The following is a 15,645-nucleotide window of genomic DNA, read 5'->3' on the forward strand; positions in this document are numbered from 1 at the left end:
GCTCCTGCTTAACTCAAAGATGATGGGAGGCTTAGTCGGTGAAACGTCTGCCTTCGACTCGGGTCATGATCTCCAGGTCCTGGGATCAAGCCCCTGCTCCCTCTCCCTCCGCCACTCCCCCTACTTGTGTTCTCTTTCTCTCTCTCTCAAACAAATTTAAAAAAAAAGAGAGAGAGAGAGAGATGATGTCCCCAGTAGACACAGCCCCCTACATACACACATATCAACACCCAACTGCCAAACTCTTAACTGAGGCCAAGTTGTTATTATTCAACCAGGAAACACTGGGTCTGCCAGGCTTCCCAGATAGGAATGAGAGTGATAGGCTCTCAAAGTAAGAGAAACCAGATGGCCCTTACCCCTCAGAAGCAAGACAAGTACAAATAGTGTGATAAGCAGCAAAGTCACTGAGGCAGCTAGGGGCCTGAGCCACGGCCAGCTATGGAGAGGTTAATAAAGCAGGACATCCCTAACGGGAAGCTAGAAGAACAGCCAGTAAGGGAAAGGCTCAAACTACACAATCAGAATAAATCAAGGATCGGGATCTCTGGCCAAGTTTCTGGTTGATACATAACACCCAAAATACTATCTTGGCCCCTGTTCGAAGGAGAACATCTGGGAGTCAGGTGACAGTTGGGAGTCTTGGCTCAGACCTAGCTCACAGTAGGTGCACACACTCACCCAGCGGTCATTTCCTCAGTGCCTGAACTACAAGTGAAATGGACATAACGAACAGTTGGCAGAACTTCCATATTTTTTCCTTGGCCTGTGAGGTAAGAGCTCTCATAGTGGGGAAGGGCAAGTAGAAACTTCTGAAACGGCCTCCACCCACCCCCCACCAGCTGAGACAGTAAATCGAAATCAATATTGCATCATGACAGAGAGAAATGCCACCCTGAAAGATCTAAAAGATACACGAATAGTCGTTTCCACCATGTCTCCATTTAAGAGGCCAGTCTGGACATGAGAAATGACTAGAAGGATCTAGAGGCTGACGCGGATGTCAACACAACCAAGCAGCAGCTCTAATTTGCAACAGCTGGACCATATCTAATGTCTACTGAGCAGGTTAACGCAGACCAGGATGGAGCGTGGCCACTGCAGTGATGAGCGTGTTTCCCTACATCTCCCTCAGGAGGAAGGACCAGATGCAGCCCACATTCAGGTAGAGTGGACAACACTGTATGTTCATAGTCTTGCCCCAGGGCTGCATGTACTCTTCTCTCCCCTGCCATAATACAGTCTGAAGAGCCCCGGCCATTCAACTGAACATTCCACAGAACCTTGCATTGGTCGACTAGATTAATGACTTCCTGTGAACCAGTAGGTAATGAGTGAGAAGTGTCAAGTACCTTGGAGGTCTTGATAAGACCCAGGCGCTCCAGGGGAGGGGGACAGACCCCGTGAAGATTCAGGGTCTTGCCACAGCAGTTTTAATGTGCTCTGGGAAAGTCCAGAACATCCCCTCCAAAGTAAAGAGCAAGTTATCGTATCTTGAGCCTCATACCAGGACAATGAGAACCCAACACCTGGAAATTAACATATCCCACGTATAAGGCTACTGCTCCAAGCCAGTTCTTAGGTAACACAAGGCTGCCAGCTTTGAATGGAGTCCAGAGGAGAAAAGTGTCATGCCGCAGCTCTGGTTGTGCACCAATGGCCCGAGCACTTGCGCCTGAAGCCCTGGCAGTTTCTACGGTGCTAGTGGCAAATCTGAGGAGGGGAGATGCTGTGTGGCGTTTTTCGCAAGGCTCAGTAGGAGACTCACACTGTATATTCCGGCGGCGGATCTGCGCAGGCAGAAGGGAGATGGGAACCCCTTAGGCACCAGGGAGCACATTTTGGGAACCACTGAGTAAGGTGCTCTCAAGGCTCCCTCCAACTCAGACTTTCTACAGGCCCTTCCTACCCTGGTCGATCCAGGTCTTATTTGTCTGGGGGCCAATTCTGCCTGCATGCCCAGCCAACAGCTGTCCAGGAAAGACTCCCTTGTGCTCTCATCCGACAAGCTCTGGCTCAGAATGGGCTACCGGAGAGCGCCAGCCAGGGATAAGAGCTGCGGATCTTGCTCGAGACTCTGCCTTTGAGTTAAGTGCAGGAGCCTAAGTTGGGTTGCTTTGCAAAACCTAGTATTTTGCCTTTTTGCATGGGGCTGTGGTATGTATAAATCCCAGACGGCTGTTTGGTTGCCTTGCGGTGAACCTTGCCTCCTCTTGATGAGCAGGGTTGGGGAGGAGCAGAGGGAGAGGCTCTGTCCCAGATGATCCTGGAGGGAGAGCTTGTCCCAAGGCAGCTTCCATTGACGACAACGGCCGGTGTCCCTTCTCCCACCAACAGAACCCGGCAGAAGGTCTGGTCTAAGTCCATCATGGCTTTGCTGTTTGGGAAACACCTTCCCCACTCTGGGCCTCATTTCCCCCATTATAAATTGAGGGGGCTGGACACTGCCGGTCCTGATGTTCTCTGACCTACAGCTTGAAAATGCAGTGAAAGAGCTGTCTCTCCTCTCCTCATCTGTGGCTCCTGTTACAATAACCTGCCGGAAGTCGATTTTGGACATGCGTCAGTGTGTTTGCACTTCAAGAGTGAAAATAAATGAAAAAATGGGGGCCCAGAGGGTGCAGAGGGTTGGCTATCTGCACAAGACACACTCTGGTGAGAGAGCCCTTCACAGCCCAGTATCTTCTGGGGTGGCCCCACTGGGAGACCATTGGAGCAGCTCCGTTGTCACAGCCTTTTTTGCGGGGGGGGGTGGCCTGGGATATAAACTCACTGGGGTGGGGAAAGAGGTCAGGAAGGGTTGTCAAAGGGACTTCACTGCCACTCCTGAGAGGGAACTAGTCACAGTGTCAAGAGTAATTTCTGAAACACCATTAGTGCTCAATAAAATGTTTTTCACTACTGGTGTGTTTGAGGCAATAGAGCCTAAGAGCAGTGGTTTTCAAGTATTTTTGACCAAGAAATGCATTTTGCATTATGACACAAAATACATACACACACACACACACACACACACACACACACACAGGTATCCAGTGTGTGTGTGTGTGTGTGTGTGTGTGTGTGTGTGTGTGTGTGTGTGTATCTGAAACAAAATATTTTCAGAAATTCATCGTTAAGGTCTACTACAAACAATATAGCCATGTTTTCTCTTCTATTTTCTTTTTAAAAGCTAATCATGAGCCACCAGATTGATTTCACGACCCACTAATAATTAACAATCTCCAGTTTGAAAAATACAGGCATAGAAACCAACCTGTGTTTGCATTCATTAGCTGCTGCTTCCAAGCGGAGTACCACTGAGTGTATTTCTCAGCCTCTCATTCCCAGCCGGTAACCTGGAGATTCAATCCCCACTCCTGCAGAAGATGGCTTGAAGGGTACATACCTGTAAAGTCAAAGCAGCATGCCGTGCCATCAGGAGCACCCAGCAGATGTCAGGTGTCATTCTGATGTCGCACGAGGAACTGACACTCTCAGTCAGAGGAGTGAGGATCCCCTGTCCAATCCCCTGACACCTTAGTCCTCCCACCTGCAACCTGAAAGCCGCAGGGAGCTCACCACCTCAACAGAGGCAGCTGAGTCAGGGACTGAGCCACATGCTTTCACAGAGACAGTCCCAGATGGGACACTAACCCTGCCCTGCAGAAGCTTAGATCCCAGAGATGAGTCATGACCCTCATTATCACACAGAGGGGTGGCATCTCACACCGAGTAGAGGCAACAGGCTTGGAGTTCAAGGTAAGGGTTGTTTCTTCCAAAGGAGGCGATCAGAGGGGCAGGGTCTGCGTCCACCTCACTCAACAAGGCAACCTCAGATCCCAGGGCAGCTTTTGACATATATGAAGTGCCTTATAAATATTTATGTATGAAATCGGCAAATGCATCAAAAGAAAGGATGTTCAGGGGAGGATCCAAATGCACAGAGAAGGACAGAGGGAGGACAGTCAAGGCAGAGAATTCCATGAGAAGTTGCTTCCAAAGAGGTCTGGGATGATGTTGAATGAATGAAATCCAAGCCCACCCAGGGAACCAGAACCAACTTCCCTATGACCCCTCTTCCCACAGAACTGCATTGGCTGAGAAAAACTGAGGAAGGGAAATAGGAGTCTAGGTGTGGGGACTTATTCCCCAGCCCTGGCTCACTGGCATATGATCCTGGGATAAGTCCCCTTCCCCTAGCCCCTCAGATGAAGGGTATTGGGCAAGATGCTCTCTAAAATCATTTCCAAGTCTGTAAGCTCCTTGCTGTAGAAGCCCTTTTCCTTCCCCTTCTTCTCTTCTCCCTTCCAACTACCCCAGGGCAGCCCACTGTGTGTTGCTGTTGTCATCTTCTTGGATGTTTGGCCCATAAACACAGAGAACTGGCTGGGTACAAAGTGCTCTGGTTACCACTGCTATGAAATAAATTACCCAACACTTAGTAGTATAAAACAATCCCCATTTTATGTTGCTCATGATTCTGCAGGTTGGGAATTCAGGAAGGGTTCAAGGGGGCAGACTTGCGGAGAACTCTCATGAGATTGACGTCTGTACCAGTTTGGGCTGTGCTTATCTGAAGGCTCAGTTGGGGTGGACCCCTGAGCTTATTCAGTCACACCCAGTCCCAGTCCCAGATGGCTGGCAGTGGAAGTTAGTTTTTGGCGAGGCACTCAGACGTGCCTCTCCAGCATGGTGGTGTCAAGCAGGGTAGATGGACTCGCTACATGCCAGCCAGCTTCCTGTAGAGCGAGTGACCCCAGAGGACCAGGCAGAATCTCCATAGGCTTCTATGACCTAGTTTATCGAAGTCAGGCAGCAAAGCCTCTACCGTGTTTTAGGGCTTACAAGAGAGTCGCTAAGGCCCGTGCAGATTTATGGGGAGGGGACATACACCTCACCTCTCAAAGGCAGATGTGTCAGTGAATTTGCAGAGAGGCCTTAAAATTGCCACACAATATGCCAGTCTGGCACAGAACACTGATGTCATCATGTGTGGCTTTGGCCTTCCTCGTTCATGCCACCTCTGTGGTCTCAATGACCTTTTTACTATTATGGGATATGCCTGTGTATCCTGATGCCCCCTGAGATTTATCAGATCTCTCCCTATTAGTTCCCCTCTTCTCAATCAAACCTTGCCTATTGTTATGGACTGTTTCTCCCTTCCCAAAATGCATATGTTGCAGTCCTAAACCCCAGTGTGATGGTATCAGTATGCGGAACCTTTGGAAGGTGATTAGGTTTAGATGAGTTCATGAATGTGGCCCCTATGATGGGATTAGGGTCCTTATAAAAAACAGTTAGAGAGACCAGAGCTCTTTCTCTCTCAAGCACGTGAGGACACAGAAAGAAGACTGCTGTCTACAAGCCAGGAAGAGAGCTCTCACTGGACACCAAGTCCACCAGTGCCTTGATCTTGGACTTTGAGCCTCCAGAACTGTGAGAAATGAATGTCTGCTGTTTAAGCCTCTGCAGTCTGTGGCAGTTTGTTATAGAAGTCCAGGCAGGCTAGACACCTGCCCCCACATCCTAGTTGCCCCAAATCCCAGCCTATGTAGGATTCCAAGAGATTCCGATTAAAAAACTAACTGGACACCTGATCCCTGTTGAACAGGCTCATCTCCAGAAGGCCTCTGAGTTATCCAAAGAAGGCAACTTCAGACACTGTGGCGGGTAAGAAAAAGAGATGAGACTAAATTCAGAATCCTGATGGGTCTCTGATACCTACAAAGGCCCTATATTTGGACTGTATCATCAAACAAAAAAATCCATGAGATCAGCATGTGGGGAAATATATGTGAGGCAACCAATTCCTATTTTCTCTCTAAGACTGCACAGGGTTTCAACAAGTGGTTGCGAGGCAGATCGGCTATCCAGGTTTGAGTTGAGCCCGATAAGATAGCACTGTCTTTATCGGCACACCTCTGGATTAGCATTTATCCTATCTCCACCTGTTACCTCATGTTAGACTAGTAACCAAGTTGGTTAAGCTGAAACAAAAGAAATTAGTTAGGCTTGAACCTAATAAAATAGCAGAGCACTGAAAGGATTGGGGTGGAGAGGATGATCAATAAAATGTTGAGACATAATGTGTGGAGTGGAATGAACTAGAAGAAAATGTGCTCAGCATGCTCCCTGCTCAGACCTTCATTTCTTTTCTTTTTCTGGAATGTTCTACCCCCACCTAACTAATAGAAGCTCCTTCACTTCATTTAGGTCTCTGTTCAGATGTCACCTTCTCTGACCACCCATCCCTCTCACACCCCTTTCCCTGATTTATTTTTCTAATCTCTGTTTGTAAACACTCTCTCTATATTGGCTTATTTCTATCTTCCTCTTCCAGTTGCATTGGAGCTGGAACTGTGTCTTTGCTCTCTGCTGTTGCCTGCCCTTCCTAGATCCATATCTGGTATACAGCAGGCGTTCAATAAGCACTATTTGAATGACTGAATCATTTAATGAGTCAATCTTGTTGGAATGTATACAATAGAACGGATGACAGCAGAACACAGTGGAGGGGAGTAGAGCACAAAAGGGGGAAATAGAATGGAGTGAGCCAGGGTAGAATGGTGTGGGGAGGAGCAGGTAGCTCAGGATGAAAGCGAGCAGAACAAAACTGAATTCAGAACAGCGGGATGGAGTGGAGTCACAGCTTTGCAATCCTCAAAGCCACGGCTTTGCAATATCCACTGGCACCATCTGGGGAGATTTTACATCATAGGATGCCTGGATCTACCCTTTCAGATTCAATTAGTCTGGGGTGGGGCCCAAGCCCCATTATTTCTTACTTCTCTCCTTGTGATCCAAATTGGCAGTCAAGGGTGAGAACCATTCTATTAGGACATTCTGGTTACAGAAATTAGGTTAACCTCAAGCCCAGCTGCAAGGTTCAGGCACAGAAATGCTACCAGCTAGAACCTCGAACCCTACCAACAGCAAGCTGGCCAGGGAACGTGTTTACATGCAGCAGCAGCCACAGAAATCTCTTGAATTTTCAGTTATTGCCCAATAGAGCATGTTGTTCTGACAAAGGTGTCAGTGGAAAATCATCTCAACCAGAGCACCTTGATTCTTCTGTGGGGCCAGGAGGTCTGCTGGGGCATATATGGGGGTCGTCTCTGCACCGTATGGAGGGGGCAATCTGCAAAGGCATTCCTTCTTTCCGGGAAGCTAAACAGGGTCACCCTGGAACTCCAGTTTCCTCCAAGGCAGACTCTCCCTTTAGCTTCCTCCCACTGCCCAGCTAACTGCAGAGTCTCCTTCTGCTTTGAACCAAACCTAGCAGAATGATAAAGGAGGCCCAAAATCTGACTTCCACCGTCTTCCTGACTTCAGATTTTTTAAAAAAATTTATTCAACTTATTTAAACTAAAAAAGAAACACAAAAAAGATTTATCCATTTTTCTCACTTCCCACCCCCCTGCCTTTTGCCACCACGAATCAATTTCCTGTATCTCTAAGCTTGGGTTTTGGGTTTTTTTGTTTTTTATTTTTTGTTTTTTAAAGATTCCACATTTAAGAGAGAGCACACAGTATTTGTCTCTCTTCGTCTGACTCATTCCACTTAGCATAATGCCCTCAAGCTTCATCTATGCTGTAGTAAATGGCAAGATTCTCTTCTTTCTCTGGCTGAATAATATTGCATTATATAATTTCTATTCACCCATTGATGGACACTTCACTTGTTCCCATTTCCTGTAAATAATGCGGCAGTGAATGTGGGGGTGCAGACGTCTTTTCAAATGAGAGTGTTCGTTTCCTTCATATAAATGCCCAGAAGTGGAATTGCTGGATCATATGGTAGTTCTATTTCTGGTTCTTTGAGGAACTTCCGTACTGTTTTCCATAATGGCTGTGTCCATTTACATTCCCACCAACAGTGCACAAGGGTTCCCTTTCCCCACCCTTGTGAACGCTTGTTATTTTTGATACTAGCCATCCTAACAGGTGCGAGGTGATATCTCATTGTGGTTTTGATTTGCATTTCCCTGATGATGAGTGATATTGAACATCTTTTCATGTGTCTGTTGGCCATCTGTGCGTCTTTGGAAACATGTCTATTTGGGTCCTCTGCCCATTTTTGAATCATATTGTTTGGGGTGGGGATTTCTGGTTTTGGGCTTTTTAAATTTTTTGGTGTTTGGGGGGTTTTTTTCGGGGGGGATGTCTTTTTTGCTATTGAGTTGTATGAATTCTTTACATACTTTGGTTATTAGCCCCTTACCAGATACATGGTTTGCAAATATTTTTTTTTCCATTGCATAAGCTAACTTAATATTTCGTGGATGGACTCCTTTGCTGTGTGGGAGCTTTTTAGTTTGATGTGATCCCACTTGTTTATTTTTGTTTTAATTGCTTTTGCTTTTGGTGTCAGATTCAAAAAATCATCACCAAGATTGCTGTCAGCACCCACCTATGTTTTCTTCTAGGAGTTTTACAGTTTCAGATCTCATATTCAAGTTTTTGATCCATTTTTAAAAAGATTTTATTTATTTATTTGAAAGACAGAGAGAGGGAGAGAGCATGAGCTGGGGCGGGGAAGGGAGAAACAGACTCCCCGCTGAGCAGGGAGCGCCATGCACCACTGGATCCCAGGACTCCAGGATTGGGACCTGAGCCGAAGGCAGATGCTTAACCAACTGAGCCACCCAGGAGCCCCTGATCTATGTTGAGTTAATTTTTTCCACAAGGTGTAAGATGATGGTCCAGTTTCATTCTTTCACATTGACTGTCCAGTTTTTCTAACATCGTGTATGGAAGAGATTCTCCTTTCCATGTTATATATTCTGGGCTCCTTTGTTGTAAATTCATTGACCATATATGTGTGGGTTTCTTCTGGGCTCTGTGTTCGGTGTCCTTGATCTACGTGTCTGTTTTCATGCTAGTACCATGTTGTTTTCATTACTATGGCTTGGTAGTAGGGTTTGAAATCAGGGAGCATGATGCCTCCAGCTCCGTTCTTCTTTCTCAAGATTGCTTTGGCTCTTTGGGCTTTTTGTAGTTTCATACACATTTTAGGATTGTTTGTCACTGACTTCAGATTTTCCTCTCTCCAATGCCAGTTCTGGCTCCAGCTTTTATCCAAGTCCACTCCAGCTCTCCAGGAAAAACATAGTAATGACGATAATGATGACAACTATTCCTTCTTGAGCCCTGGCTGTCATTGATCTACGCATGATAACTTGCGATGATACTCAACTTAGGTAACAATAGCCAGCACTCACCCAGAGCTCCTTAGGTACCAGGCATCCTTCTTTCAATTTTATATATATTAGCTTATCTATCCACTCTATAAGGTAGGTGCTATTATATCATCCCCATTTAGAGATGAGGAAACTGAGGCACAGAACAGTTAAATAACCGGCTTAAAGACACACAGCTGAAGAGTAGCAGAGTGAGGAGTTAAACCTCTGGCTATAGAATCTGGTTACTTTTTTTTTTTAAAGATTTTATTTATTTATTGACAGACAGAGATCACAAGTAGACAGTGAAGCAGGCAAGAGAGAGAGAAGAAGAAGGCTCCCTGCTGAGCAGAGAACCCGATGCGGGGCTCGATCCCAGGACCCTGAGACCATGACCTGAGCCAAAGGCAGAGGCTTAACCCACTGAGCCACTCAGACACCCCTAGAATCTGGCTTCTCGGCGTGTATATCCTGCTGCCTCACGCAATCCCTGCATGTTCTTAGTAACAGTCTCACCAGGCAGATATATTTCCTGACTTTACAACCGAGAAAGCTGAGGTTCCACGATGTCCCAGCATTTGCTCCACGGGGCCATATCGGATTTCCACCTCAAACCCAGAACTGTCTAATTCCGAAGTTGAGGGGCTCCCAACGGCCACTCAGCTCTGCCCTTCAGCTCTCAGGCCTGTGAGCTTGGGGAGAGGATGAGGCCTGCCTGTCTCCCTGAAGAGCAGTGGTCCAGGCCTTCTCCTCCTGGTCAGGAATCTCTCACCCAGAGCCACCCAGGGCCACCCAGGTCTGTGGGGGACTCCTGGATTCAGAGCCCGTATGTGGCCATGAATGAGCTACACCAGGCCGCCAGTCTACCAGGCCCGGGCCAGGGCACAGGACTTTGTTCCATGATGGAGTGTCCCTAGGCTCCAGGTGGTGGGCTCGAGTGGGTGAGGGAGGCCTTTTGAGTCACTGAGGAAGCCAAAGCCTGGAGTCCCCACGGCCCCCACGCCCAGGCTCCGGAGGCCACACCCCAATACTTTGGAAATGTGTAATTCGCACCCTCATCCTCCTCCCACAGACCCAGGGTTCGGCTGCTGCTGATTCATTTTCAGAAGCTCCTCTTTCCACAGCAGCATGAGGAAGGACCGTCCCCCCCAGAGCCATGTGTGTTTGCTATGATTCATCACATCGTCTGCAAGCGCCTCAGAAATAGGCCTTACACAATCCCGGAGCCGCTGGGAGCCTCGCGGCGCAGGGGCTTCCCCCCTTAGTCACCCTCTGGGCCTCGGTCCACTTCCACGCAGCCACGGGAACGCGGAGGGACAGGCACATGCCCAAAAGAGGAACTTGGGAAATTAGCAGGCGGGGTGAAGGCCGCCCCCCGTTGTTGGCAACTGCTCTGAGGCAAGATCGCAGCTGTGCAGCTCCCTGTAGAAGTGAAATGTGCACCGTAAACAAAATGTCCCTGGGCCCACGGTGGCCGCTGCCCTGTGCCCTCCGGCCCTGGGGTCCCAGGGGTAGGTAGGAAGAAGGGCCTGGGCGGGTCCAACCGGCTTGCTCTGGGATTTGGAGGTTTGGGGGTGAGGCAGGCTGCTGGCCTGGGCTGAAGCTGGTCCAAGCTTTGGAAAAACAGCAGCATAGACAGAGGGACGGAGATGTGTCCATTGGGAGCTCCTGCCACTTGCCTCCAAGACCCAGCCCAGTGTTTTTTGATTCTGGCTGCCCACAATCACCTGGCCGGCCAGGAGGGAGGGTGTGACAAACATGGGTTCTCAGGCCTCATCTCCAGAGATTCTGACTCAATTGGCATTGGTGGATTTTAAAAGCAGATATTCTAGAGTTGGAAACGACTTGCCAAGCCCTCACTTGGTATTTGAGAAGACAAGGCCCAGAGAGCAAAAGGGACATAGCCAAGGTCGCGAAGCAGCTAGTGGCCAAGATTGGACTTGAACGTGACTTTGGCTTACAAAGTCCTGCACGAGCCAGCCTCCCAGCTTCTTCCTCGCCTCTCTGCATTCTGTGGCTTTGCCTCTTTTCTGTTCTCTCTCCCACCTCAGGGCCTTTGCTTTTACTTTAAAAAGTAAAAAGCCATCACCCCTGCCTTTACCCCGAAATCCTTCATGATTCTAAGTCAGCAGCCCCCATGCCGCTCCACCTCCTCCCCTCACTGGATCATGTTTGGCGATTGCCAGAAAGCTCCCCGCTCCTGGAAGATGAGCAGTTTGCCATGCTCCAAGGGATACAAGAGATCAGGCGTCAGCTCCAGAAGGTCAGTCCAGGAGAGGGAATACCAAGGCTCTAAGTGACTCAACTATTTGTGTCGTCCGAAAAACAGAGGCTAAGACAAGGATCAGGGTTCACACGGATTATTTAGGAGATGAGCCCAAGAAGCAGGAACGAGAAGTGGGGGGCACTTAAGTTAGAGAAGAAGTAAAAGTCAATACAATTGTATGGTCTTAAAGTTGCCCTTCTAGGCCCCCGGGAGCTAGATTCTTCCAGGACCTCCGACTCCCAGGCTATCCTTGAACAAGGCTGAATGGGCTCTTGCTGCTGGGCCTGAGGCAGATAATCAGACTCGGTATCTGGTGCCTGAGGTGGAAAACTGTGAGCAAGTGTCAGAACTCACCTAGAACCCTCCACGCCCCCCACAAGTGCAGCTCAGGGTACAAAGCGCTGGTACAGTGACATCTCCAGCCACAGTCTCTTCTGGGGACAGCTTCAAAAGTAGTCCAAGTGTGCTTATTTGAAAGAAAAAGGTAGTCACACCTCCCTTGCAGTTCTGACCATCAAAAAGTCAGAATTATCTAGGTCAACAATTTTTCAGCAAGTTCTTAAACTAAGAGCTGGAGGAGGGCCCTCCACCAGCCTGCCACAGCCCAGAGGGCTCCTGGGTCCCCTTTCCTTGCTCTCCAGCACCTGTCAGTCACTCTCAATCTTGACCAGGTACCAGGACTTCCCAGGCTGAGTCCCAGGATCTCTCTCCATTGGGGCCCTTCTTCCCGCAAGAGGTCCTCACCAGGCCCTTATGGCTAGGCCCAGTGACTATGATGCCAGCCTGAGCTGGCCCTTTCCCCCAGACTCCTCGTGGTGCAGATGGGGACACTGGGCTGAGGTGACTGGCCCAAGGCCCTTGGCAATTTAGAAGCATCTGGTCCTACAGCCTTTGGTGCATAGACCCAGGACTAGCCACATAATTTGAGGACCCAGGGCAAAACGAAAATGCAGGGCCCTTGTTCAAAAATTAGTAAGAATTTCCAGATAGTAACAGCAGAGCCAATTAAACCAAGGGCAGAGTCCCTCTGGATGCAGACCCTGTATGGTGGCCCAGGTGGCACACTCACGCACACCATATAGGCCACACCCCTCCCAGAGAAATTCCAAAGGGGCAGGGTGGGCTGCTGCCAAAACAACAGCTTTCCAGCCAGGGGAGCCTGGGTTGGAATCTCAACTTTGCCTCTCACCTGTTGTGCAATTGATATGAATTGCTTACGCCCCTAGGCCTCAGTTGCCTCATCGGTAGAATGGGAATGAGATGGCAAACTGCACGTAAAGTACAGGCAACATGAAAGGCACTGAACAAATGTGAGTCCTTTGCCCTCCTTGCCACCTCCCTCCCTATCAGTTTCTTCCCTTTCAGGCTACAAGAACAAGGACACACACACACACACACACACACACACACACACACACGGAGCACAACCTGTCCATAGTCTGGGTCTCAAAATAACAGCTGGAGAAGGTTGGGGGATGGTGTTCCAGCACTGTGGGAGGGCTGCTCTCAGGGAGGAAGGGGGCTCCGGCCTCCCCCTCCTTATTAGTCTTCACTCCAGCCTAGGACCGGCTCTGCCAGGCTGGAGCCACGGGTCCGGCTCTAAGGAAAGGCCAGAGGTTCTGATGGAAGCCCCAATTCTTCTTTCTCACCGTCCTTTTCTCAGGAGGGAAGGAGATGGAGAGAAAGGCTGCATCAGGCCTCCACTGACTCATCGTGACCCTGTGGGCAAGTCACAAATGATGATCCTGGCCTCAGCTTTCCCATCTCTAAAATGGAGCTAATGACGCCTGCCTCTGGCCTCAGTGACAGGATGTTTAGAGAACATTCATTAAGGCTAGTGTGCTGCTGTCATTGTGCCTTAGTTAATAACACACTGGCCTGATGAGGCCCCAGGAGGCCTTGGGAGCTTTGGGAAAACACACTCTCATCCATCTTCAAAGCATCCCTGAGAAGTGGGTGGGAGGCAAGTCTCAGGTTATGGGGAGGAGGGAAGAGCGGCAATCGCAAGTGGCCAGCACCTGTGGGAGGAGGGGAGAGCAGAGTGAATTCCTGCACACCCAGATGGGGAAGGCGACAGTGTCCCCTCAGCTGAGAATAAGGTGAACACCCCTTCTGAGCTTCTTCCTGAAGGGGGACTAATAAGGCCCACTTCTCAGAGTCGTCGTAAGGATGAAACGGAGCCACCTGAGGGCCACTGCTCATACCTAGTAGGGGCTCAAGAAACGTTCGTTCTGGAATAAGGGCTCTGAGGAGAGGGACTCGCCCAATTTCCTGTCCACCTTTGCTACCTTCAGGGACAGCGGTTTGTTGAACTGTCTCCTCTTAGGAAAATTACATTTACATCTTCATGAGTCCACAGGCCACACCTCTGTGGACTCAGATATGAGTGGTGACGGGTGACCAGGTTCGGATCAGCCTCCCAAGGACACCTGGTCCTGCCCTCCCTGCAGGGGGAGATGTGAGGTGGAGGGGGACGGAGGAGAGCAGACTTCCTGTCACCGGCTTGAGCCTGGCTGGCGGGACAGAGGTTTATTAAGTGCCTTTTGTTCCCTTGAGGAAATGGGGCCCAAAAGGTTAAGTGACTTGCCCAAGGTCCTGCCATCACCGAGAGGCAGAGTCAAGATCCAAACCCAAACCCAAACCCGGGGCCTGGTGTCCGTAAGCTCACTATAACCGGTGGCGCCTGAAGCTAGAAACGCCACTCGGATGGCAGCCCGTGAGAGACCATCTTGCCCAATCTCTCAGCCTGAGGCTGAAGAAACCAGTGCTCAGAGAAGTCCAGGAAACAGTCCGAGCCGCTGGAACCAAGCCGGGGCCTGTGCCTCGGGCCTGCTCTTCCGCCTCGCCTGGCTTGGGGTTGCCCAGACACCAATCGCAGTGACAGGCTGGCCCTGACTCAGGGACCAGGAATCTGTGAAGACACAGCAGGGCCAGGAGCGGCCTGTCCGCAGCTAAAGCTGCTTCACTCAGGCAGGGACCCAGCTCCACACCTGTTGTGTGCCAGGCCTTGGGGGCACAGGCCAGAACGACACAGGGCCATGCCCTGCAGCCGGGTGGGTGAGCTGTTCCCCGCAGCTGGGGACACGGATGCTCGGGGGAAGGCCACCTCTCCAAGGCCACACTGTGCTTGGTGGCAGAGCTGGGGCAAGAACTCAGAACAGACCCAGCGTTTTCCCTCTCCACAGGCTGCCACTGGCCAAAGGAGGAGAAACTCCAGCAATGCAGACAGGGAACAGAACAGTGACATGTCATTTAGTGTCCAAAGCAGGACAATTCCGAGAGTGAAAGGGGGATGCTATTAACAATTACACCAAGAAAGCAGGCCTGCAGAAGATTGGCCCAGGGAAATGAGGACATGTGGTCACAGGACCCATGATCCTGGGCCGGACCAGCCAGGATGAACGCAGATATCGGCGTTACTGAATCCCCACACCAACCCTGAGAAGTGGAGGCTAGTTTTCCATCTCCGCTGGACAGGCTCAGGGGTGAATAAAGATCCCAGGGCTGGCAGGCAGCTGCGAAAGAGGGATGACTGGGTCAGATTTGGGGCCTGAGCGAAAAAACGAAAAGCAGACCACAGTCACTTGGTCTAGCCACCTGGGGGAGGACTTTCGGCTGCTGTGTGTCCATGATGAATGGGCAGGACCCATGACAAGCTGGTTATTAAATATGTCTAATATCTACCCGCCCGCCCACCAAGAAAGAGCCCATGGGTGGCCCAGGGGAGCAGGGTGTTCTGTGGGAGGGGGCTGGGGCAGGAGGAAGACCCCTCATTCCTGGAGCTATGGGGGAGCTAGAAAGAGCCACGTCCTGTGGCTTGGCCTCTCTGGGGTGACGGCCTCTGTAAGAGGGAAGTCCTCTGCTTCCTTCCTTTTTCTTCTAAGCAGATTTGAAAGCAACCACTCCGGGGTCTTAAGGGGCTTAAAAGGGGGAGCTGAGAGAGGAGTCACCTCTGTCATGTTGGGCAGAGGGCAGTACCCCAACCTGGACAGGGCCGGGCGAGGGACAGGAGTGAGGTGTGCAAGCCAGCGTGGGCAGACCAGGCCAGACCTGCCCTCGGGAGGTCAGGCCGGCCCCTGTCTACAGGACTGTGAGGGCCCCGGGGGTCTGTGGAGGGCCCTCCACAGTCCCTTTGGCTCTGGGCCTGGGTGTGCCAGCCCTACCTCCCAGGCCTCTGCTTTCTAACAGGAAGTGCCTTTCTCTTTCTATGCTTCCCCC

At 50.2% G+C, this 15,645-nt stretch overlaps 1 long non-coding RNA gene across 1 annotated transcript in view; it reads right to left on the reverse strand.

Annotated features, from left to right (window-relative positions):
- Positions 1–8,601: 8,601 nt before the first annotated feature.
- The window catches only part of LOC125098520 (uncharacterized), a 56,325-nt gene continuing 49,281 nt past the window's right edge, over positions 8,602–15,645 (reverse strand). Inside the window, exon 6 of the long non-coding RNA XR_007126855.1 lies at positions 8,602–13,445. This is a non-coding gene — a long non-coding RNA (uncharacterized LOC125098520). The remainder of the gene's footprint in view (positions 13,446–15,645) is intronic.

Source organism: Lutra lutra, chromosome 4 (assembly GCF_902655055.1).
Source record: "Lutra lutra chromosome 4, mLutLut1.2, whole genome shotgun sequence".
In the NCBI taxonomy this organism is placed as follows: domain Eukaryota; kingdom Metazoa; phylum Chordata; class Mammalia; order Carnivora; family Mustelidae; genus Lutra; species Lutra lutra.